This window comes from Adiantum capillus-veneris, chromosome 18 (genome assembly GCF_014529385.1).
Source record: "Adiantum capillus-veneris isolate H3 chromosome 18, ASM1452938v2, whole genome shotgun sequence".
In the NCBI taxonomy this organism is placed as follows: Eukaryota; Viridiplantae; Streptophyta; class Polypodiopsida; order Polypodiales; family Pteridaceae; genus Adiantum; species Adiantum capillus-veneris.
The window spans coordinates 35,487,285-35,495,895 of record NC_140948.1 but is presented as its reverse complement, the minus strand read 5'-3'; the positions used below and the strand labels follow the sequence as shown (position 1 = coordinate 35,495,895).

Sequence of the window (8,611 nt, the reverse complement as noted above, 5' to 3'; positions counted from 1 at the left end):
CACATAATTGAGATAAAAAATAGCACAGTGTCACAAACTTGAACATTGTGGTCCACAAACATGCTTGCATCCTCAGGGGCTATTCCATAGTAGACCTCATCCTAATTTTACATAGGGACATACACAACCATTTGGTCTCACATTCTCAAATAATAGGGATTTGAATGCCCTAAGAATTTCAGCTTTCTCTATCAGAATAGTATCTTCTATTATTTTCTCTTGCTCTTTCTCTTTCTTCTTACCTACTTTAATATTTGAGGCCTTCCTAGTTTCATGCAAATGTGCTACAGCTTTAGTAGCAACAATTGGATTCTTTTGTCTTGCACAAGGAATATTTATAATTGCACGGTCCTTTAAGTCTTCACTAGGAATAGGCTCAAGAAGCTTTTCAAACTTGTCCCTAAGCCTTAAAACAAGAACAAAGTCCTTGCTCATAAGCGTCATCCTATATGCAAATGCTATTGCTATGTATCCATCATTCCGAAATCTATCTAGAAGTCCTCAATAGATTTTTGAAGGCACATGATGGCTTGGGATTGCCACCTTACTTTGACCAAACAATTTTCACCATGCTCATCAACCTCTCTGAGATCTCCTTGACAACCCTTAGCAAAGGCAACCTTGGAATAAGCAAACAAGTTTCTTTTTTTGCATGCATGATCTCTCTTAGTGATTTGACATGATAATTCATCATTTTTCAAGCAGTAGCCTTGGCACGAGGATTTGGAGTGGGTTTCCATTGGTCCTTTTTTTTTTCCTCCAATGTTTTTTCTTCATGTTTCTCTACTTCATTTGGATCCTTATACACCTTCCTTGCCACTTGCTTCATTCTTGCCATGTGGGTGAAAAGTCACTTGAGAGATACAACATGATGTTGGGGGGGCATTGCGGGGGGGAGCATGTGGAGCCCAATAGAAATGAAAAGGATAACGATGGGGGAAATGAAATTCTTGAGGGAAACAAGGTGAAAATCTAATTTGGTCAGTGGGAAAATGGACGTGTGCTTGACTATTATATACCCTACCATCCATTCATTAGTGTCATGTGGCATACTTTCACGGATGACATGTGGCATCAACAATCATTTTTTCAAAGAAAGTATATAAACCATTGTCACCCCCACATGCACGTGCAATCCCTTCACCATTTTCAAGTCATCCAATATCTTGTCCAAGCTGTCATGCACCATGTGATAGGATCTATGGTTACATTGTTAACTCTACTCCCATCCCTTCATTTGGGATTTTTCCTCTGCACATCCCTCTCCCACACAATGCAATAGAAGAACCTCTCACATTCTCAGCCCCCTCTCATCACTTCATTTGAGCTCATTCCCTTGTCAAGTTCCCATTCTCCTGCAAGGCATGATAGTATTGCTTCTAAGATTCTCCCACCACTCCCATTGTATCATTTAGGATACTGCCCCCCCTTATCCCCTCCTCCTTTACAAATGGAAAGAAGATGCCTATAAAGATGATGAGTGAAACTCCACAAGGAAGAGTAGATATTGTTGAAGAGATCCCAAGTCAAAGATTGTTGGATGCTATTTTGAATGATGGTGGTGCCATGAGACTCTACACTGAAGTAATTGAAATTTTTAATCCTAAATTTGATCTTGTAGCCCTATCGGATAAGTTGAAAGACACTTTAATAGAGGAGGTGAAATAATTTTAAGAGTAAGTTGAGGGAAAGTGCTTTCTATTGGAGGGCAAGGATTATGTGAATCTTATAGAATTCAACTGGGTTTTTAGTGAATCTTTCATTTTCTCACCAAAATATTTCTTGTCATGTCCACGTGAAGCCTTTTGACCTAGTTCCAAATGAATTTGCCTTTATTTTCTTCTTGTATCTCAAAGTTGAAATGCAAGGTAAAGACTAAGATGTAGATGAAGAGGAAACAAATGTTAATGTTGCCACAGTCTTACAACTTGAGAAAAAGGAAGTTCTAGAGGAGGAAGAGATTGATTTTGTGGCTGAGGGGAAGGAAAGTGCAAACCTTGATGTTGCTTAGTTTAGATTTACTATTGTATTTGATGAAACCATAGAGGAGATAGAGATTTATAAGGCCTCTCATTATACCAAGCCTTCCCTTCTTCTATATCAATGAGAAAGAGTATATCCCTATTCATCATATTCAATGCCTACTTAATATCAGGGAGGACTAAAGTATCACAACCATAGCTAAAGCTTCAGAGGTGGCCAAAGAATTTATTGATACAAAAGAAAAGTCAAAGGAGGAGTTCATGGCTCTTGATTTGCAAACATTTGACCTCTCATTTATTCCGGCTCTTGATGCACTTTGTGCATAAAAAGAGTGGAAGAAGAGAAACCTTTTGTAAAAGATGAATATTTTGAGAACAAGCTTGTTGAGCTTGGTATAGAGTTTTTTGGTATCGATACAAAATTAAAGGAGATGGACAAGGAGGTTGACATAAGAGAAAGAGTTGTCTCATGCAACCTCCTACAAGAAAAAGCACTTGCAGAAGATGAGTTCCAAAAAGAGATTTACTTTGATCTGCCCTCTCATTGTCTATTATTTTCATTCAAGAGTTTATAAAAATAACTTCTTGTTTTGTAGATAGAACTTCTATACAATGATAGGTTTCTTGGGAGATCTAAAGGGTCTAGAGGGAAAGCAATAGAGGCTACACCCAAAATGGATGTCTCCTAACTCATGAACTACTTTCCTACATTGGACAAGGCCACCTTTTGTGCGTTACACATGCAATATTTTGAAGATCGTGACTTGTCAATCTTTGCCATAAAGGTGTCATCATGGTTCATGGGGTACACTCTCCCTTAAAGTCAATGCTAACAAGGTCATGCTCCTTGAGAGAGTTGTTGCACTTAGAATGTTTGGGTATTCTGTAGGGTGGATACATGAATAGGTGGTACACTAGCTACCCATTTTTGGGGGTGGTAGCAAGGGGGTGGGCTGGTTGTTAGCTAGGTGAGTAAACATTGATAATCTTTTATAAGGTTTTATTTGAAAATTGTTCATCAAAAGGCTTGAGCAGCGAGCTCGATTTAAAAACTTTAAAAATTATCTTTTCAATCTCAACTGTGTGTGTGAAAGTAGTGAGGGGGGGCCACCTTACTCCACAATCATGATGCCTCCTACTCGTCAACGGTTGCAGAGGGGGGGCAACTCAGGTGGCCAAGTAGCTCCTGTAGCTGAAGCAAAATCAGACACAATTATTGGGAGGCGGAAGAGGGCCCGTCATTCATCTCCCTCGCCTGATCCACCCTCGAACTCCCCTGCTAGAAAGAGGAAGAAGAAGGTCTTGACTCCTTCACCAAAGCCCTTCACTCCTATAGCAAAGAAACATTCAAAAATGGCAGATGTTGTAACCCCCAACACTGAGGTACTACTGCATCTTAGTATTGCTGGCTGTCTCTGCACAATTTATTGTTGGAACTTGTTTCCAAGGTCCATGTAAGCTCTCTTAAGCTTGCTTTGAAGCAAACCTAAGTTAGAGGCTAGATGTTTGTAGATGCATTCAAGCTCCATATGCTTGCATTGAAAACTCGTGTAGAGGCATGCATGCATGCCTCTACACGAGTATTCAAGCTTGTGTTAAAAACCTGTGTAGAGGCATGCATGCATTCAAGCAGATATATTTGTGCACATTGCATTTTTTATTGAACTTCAATTGGTTGGATGCACATGCATTCATGTCTTGTGCATAGTTGGGACCATACTCGTATGGATTGCAAATCAAAGTGCTATGAAGAAGCATGAATCAGTGATACTCTATCAGTGTGGTAGCTACCACCTGCAACACTCATTTAATATAGGGAAAGTGCATCAGAGATCATTAAGATTGTAGCATTCAGCATTCTACAAAAAACATAATAAGTTGGTAGCATTATGTTAGCTAGCTACCAATCAAAAAGTTCATTTAGCAAAGAAATACCAAGGTGGTAGTTACATGGTAGCTATCTGTCTGGGACACAGGTAGTTGTACCACCTATTCATGCACATGCCCAGCCTGCTTCTGCTCCTACTCAATGCAACAATTGATGTTTAATGTGAAAACTCCTGTAAAATTGTGATATTATAAATGCTCACACTGCATAAGTTATCTAAGTTTTAAGTAAATTTATGGCCGTGTATGTTTCAAGCTTAAGTGTTGAACCATGCTCCAATCATACTTCCAAACCCGTATGAATTTGTCGTATGGAAACAACTATGGTCTTATGTTTTTCCCTGTATTTTACAGGGCAAAGGCCGTTGGTGCACTCCATTGTGCCATTTGAAAGGAAGACAGTTTTTGCATGACAAAGCCTCAAGCACATGAAGTATACGACCTCCCCAACTTTGGAGTGGATGCTCGACTGCTGACTGAGGTAGATTTCACCAACAAAGATTGGTTGAAGTGCTTTAAGGAGGTGCCGAAGAGGAGCATCAAAGTAAAATGTAGAGATGTGAAGCCAGAGCTTTGGAACAGGTTTAATGTATTGTTCACATCCGTGTATCAAGAACCTCCTGGAAATTATGGTATGGAGGTGACTAAAGGATTTGCTAGAGGCTTTCTATATGAGAAGTTGTAGGGACAGGTTGACTGGGCCTTGTTTTCAGAAAGTATTGTCACAAATATGGATCCAGGCAAATTACATGCAAAGAAGCAACGATGGGCAGCTTTCCATTCCTCCTCTACCCCTAAGAGTTCGTGGCGAATGACAAGGAATCCAGATCATTTGGAGACACCCCAGGAAACTCCGATCGATACAATGGATGATGTGCAGAAAAAGAATTTATTTGGTCCACCGTGTTGAGCCAGCAGAGGATCACACCCACATTTTTGCTCACACTCATCATTTTGTAACCATTGATTGTAATAAATGTCTCTCCGACATTGATTTTGATTGGAGCCATTCATTAAGTAACGGGACTCAATTGAGTTTCCAGCTTGTAATTCCGAAGTAATTTCACTTGCTGATGTAATTAGTTAGAGATGTTCTCACCTCCAAGGCTGAGGTATATAAGCCAAAGTTTTGTAACCTAAAACAGATTTCAGATTATTAATCAAGGTGAGTTTTTGAGCGCCGTGACTGTGTCTGAGAGAGAGTGAGAGAGAGAGAGTCTTATCTACTTGCTACGCGAGCTACGGAGCTTCCATTGGAGAAGCAACACCGCCATTGTGTTAGCAACGGCGAGAGCTATGCACAGATACCAAGAGTGCGCGCTATCGGCTTCTATGTGTGGTAAGTTCCTACGAGCTTCGGTGTGAGTTTTCTTCCAACTCGTGTGTCGGAATGGAGCGTGCAGCATATCTATAGAACCACAACGAGTAGAGCTACACATTGATACCATCGGGGTCAAGTTTCGATCACCTGTATTTTTCGGCCTGTCTTCATACGCGTTTACCGCACGGAGTGGTTATAGGTTGATTTTGTAGTTCAAGTCTTTGATTTTGTCGGAATGGAGCGTGCAGCATATCTATAGAACCACAACGAGTAGAGCTACACATTGATACCATCGGGGTCAAGTTTCGATCACCTGTATTTTTCGGCCTGTCTTCATACGCGTTTACTGCACGGAGTGGTTATAGGTTGATTTTGTAGTTCAAGTCTTTAGGGTGTTGTTCTTACTTAGTGAATAGACCTCCCCTTGAGTTTGAGATCGATTCAATGATCCTAGATCCTGTTTCGTATAGCATTCGTTCGTAGTACGGATTTCAGTCACTTGCGTATTTTAGAACTTAGATTTGATTTCCTTAGTAGTGATTGTCGTTAGAAGGTCGAGTAGGTGATTTGACACCCACCTAGTTGTTTCCATGCGCCTGCGGGTCAAGCTCCGTCCTCGTCTGACAAATTCTGTTGTTGGTTGAGTTCTCGCTATTTAGCTTCCGCTAGCGGCGTAACCGCCTTAACACACCGTCTCTTACAGAGTTAGATACTGTTTACAACATGGTTGTTCTTTTACATTGTCAGAGTATAATGAAGCTTTTAAGAAGCTGGAATTGCTTCAAGCTGATGTGCACCGAAATGAAGGTGCCAACCTCCTAGTGGAAAAGCTCAGAGGCCAGTTGAAAGATGCAGAGGCTGCATTACTAAAGGCAGAAGGTAGCGTCGATGCTATGGATGCAATGAAGGTGGAGCAGCTTAAAAATACTATCGGCAGGTTGTCGCTAACACTCCAAACATTGCAAGTGGTAGTTGAGGAAAAGGCACCACTTGATGCTATGGATAGTGCTCTAAAGGAGAGATATTTTACATAGGAAGTGGAGTGTGCACATGCGCGGATGGATTTTGTGAAGACCATGCAGGTCAAAAGAAGTACAGTTTTGTTGTCTGCACCTCCGCCAAAAGTTCCACCTGTGGATATGGGCACCTTGCCTTTGGACAAAGTTTGGAGTGCTTGTGGGTTGACGATGTACGACGACGATGCACTTGGCATGTTTTTGCTGCCCTGCAATCATGCCTTTCACATGTACTGTTTTGGCCATCTTGTTGCAAGCAAAGAAATATGCATGGAGATGGGATGCATGCAACCAATTTTGCATACCATGTGGTCTTTGGTGATCCTCAATAGGTATGAATGCCAATTTCCAAGGAGTGCAATCAGACACTGAACCCTCATCAATGCCCTTAAGCATGGACCATGGTATACACCGTGCTGCATTTTGTAGCATTGAGCTTAAATTTATCTATTTTTTTGTGTTTCTGTTATCAAGGGAACCCTACTAATTGTAGCTACTAATACAAGACTGGTAGCTACTAGTACAATACTGGTAGCTACCACTCTCATAGTGGCAGATGTCATGCTAATCCTGGTACAACTAGCTACCAGTATGGCTATGGCTACCATTCTTCCATGAGCTACTATTCTCCCATGAAAGTCTTGCTGGTGGCAAGGTAGCTACCATTCTTCCATTCTACTGTTTTACCATGGAACTCCTGCTGGTGACAAGGAAGTTCTCACTGTCAACCCTGGTAGCTACCAATACAATAGTGGTAGCTACCATTCTGCCATGAGCTGCCATTCTGCCAAGGAAGTCCTGCAATTGACAAGGTGTCTATCAAGATTGCATTGGTAGCTGCCATTCTGCCATGAGCTTCCATTCTGCCAAGGAAGTCTTGCAAGTGACAAGGTGGATACCTACCAAGATTGCATTGGTCGATGCCATTCTGCCAAGGAAGCCCTGCAAGTGACAAGGTAGCTACCAGGATAACATTGGTAGCTACCATGATAGCATCTGTAGCTACCATGATGGCAGGGGGCAAGGTAGCTACTAGGATAGCATTTGGTAGTACTTGTAGCTTATTAGTGCTTGCCTGGTAGCTTCTATTGTCATGTTGTCCCTGCATGTAACTTGAAAACTTTTTCTTGATTTCTTATTATGAAGAACAGAAATCAGGGTGTTGGTACATGCTGAGAAGGAAGATGTTTTAGATAAAGGTTGTTGCCAGGCTTTTATTCTATTAACCACCACTGTTAGATTTCTTACTACTAAGATAGCATTGGTGGCCCCTATGTCATCTTGGTAGCTCTCAGTCAGCCAGCTACCAGGATGGCATTGGTAGCTACCAAGATAGTGCTGGTAGCTATCAGTGCTTTCCTTGTAGCTTCCACTGTCATGCTGTAGCTACATGTAACTTGAAACAGCAAGTTCTTAATTCCTTAATACTTTTCATGACTGCAGAGGCTGAGCCAGAGACTACAGTTGAGAAGGAAGGTGTGTTAGAGAATTATAGTCCTGAGAATTGAGATCAAGCAGAAAATGCTCCTTCATCAATGAAGGACAATGAAGTGTCAGCCAGAGACACCAATCCCTCCATCCTGCAGACCATACAAATGATGCAAAGGGAAAGAAAGAGAAAGAGGATAGGTGTTATTTTTGGTTTTGTTTTTTCCTAAAGGTAGATAATATTGTTTAAGGTTCATTCTTGTTGATTGTTTCTTCTCTCTTGCAGAGGGAGCTTGCCAAAAATCCTACAGAGGATGCAGAAGGGCAAACAAAGACATCAAAGGACCAATTAGCCATAGAGACTAAAGAACATAGTAACATGAAATCTAGAAGAAAAGGTGCTACAACAACCAGAGTCAGAAAAAGACTCCAAACATAGTCTCGATATTTTTGCTTTGTAGCCTATCCCCATTTTGGGCTATTTTCATAAATCCTGTCGCCGTTTTTGGCTTTGTAACAATTCTCCATTTCCTATGAATTAAGAAAGCCAAAATAATTTTTTTTTGTCTTGTCCATCATTGTTGTTTATCTCATTATTGTTTTTATGTTCAGATGCTGCCACTAGCAACATTGACAATCTTGATCACATAATAAGTATGATAGCATAGTCTACTATGAAAGACCCTCCTGATGTAGATGGTTCATTTAGAGTTGAGGGCCAAGTCCCATGTGCTAGCAACATTGATGACCAAGAGGATAAAAACACGGATTTTTTTGTCCGCAGTACAAGTGAGGACACGGAGATTATCATGAAAAAGTCTGAACCTGGAAGGGAAAATGGTGATGCATCTGTGGATGTAGGTGGTGATGCAAGTTGTGCAGTTGGTGCAGGTTGTGCAAGTGATGACATGGAGATTACAATTGATAAGTCTGAACCACCTCGAGAAGATGGTGACGCATCTATGGATGCAGGTTGT

General features: G+C 41.1%; 1 pseudogene; it reads left to right on the top strand.

The window, feature by feature from the left end:
- The first annotated feature begins 4,278 nt into the window (after positions 1-4,278).
- LOC147435484 (uncharacterized) lies at positions 4,279-6,166 on the top strand (annotated as a pseudogene).
- Positions 6,167-8,611: the final 2,445 nt, after the last annotated feature.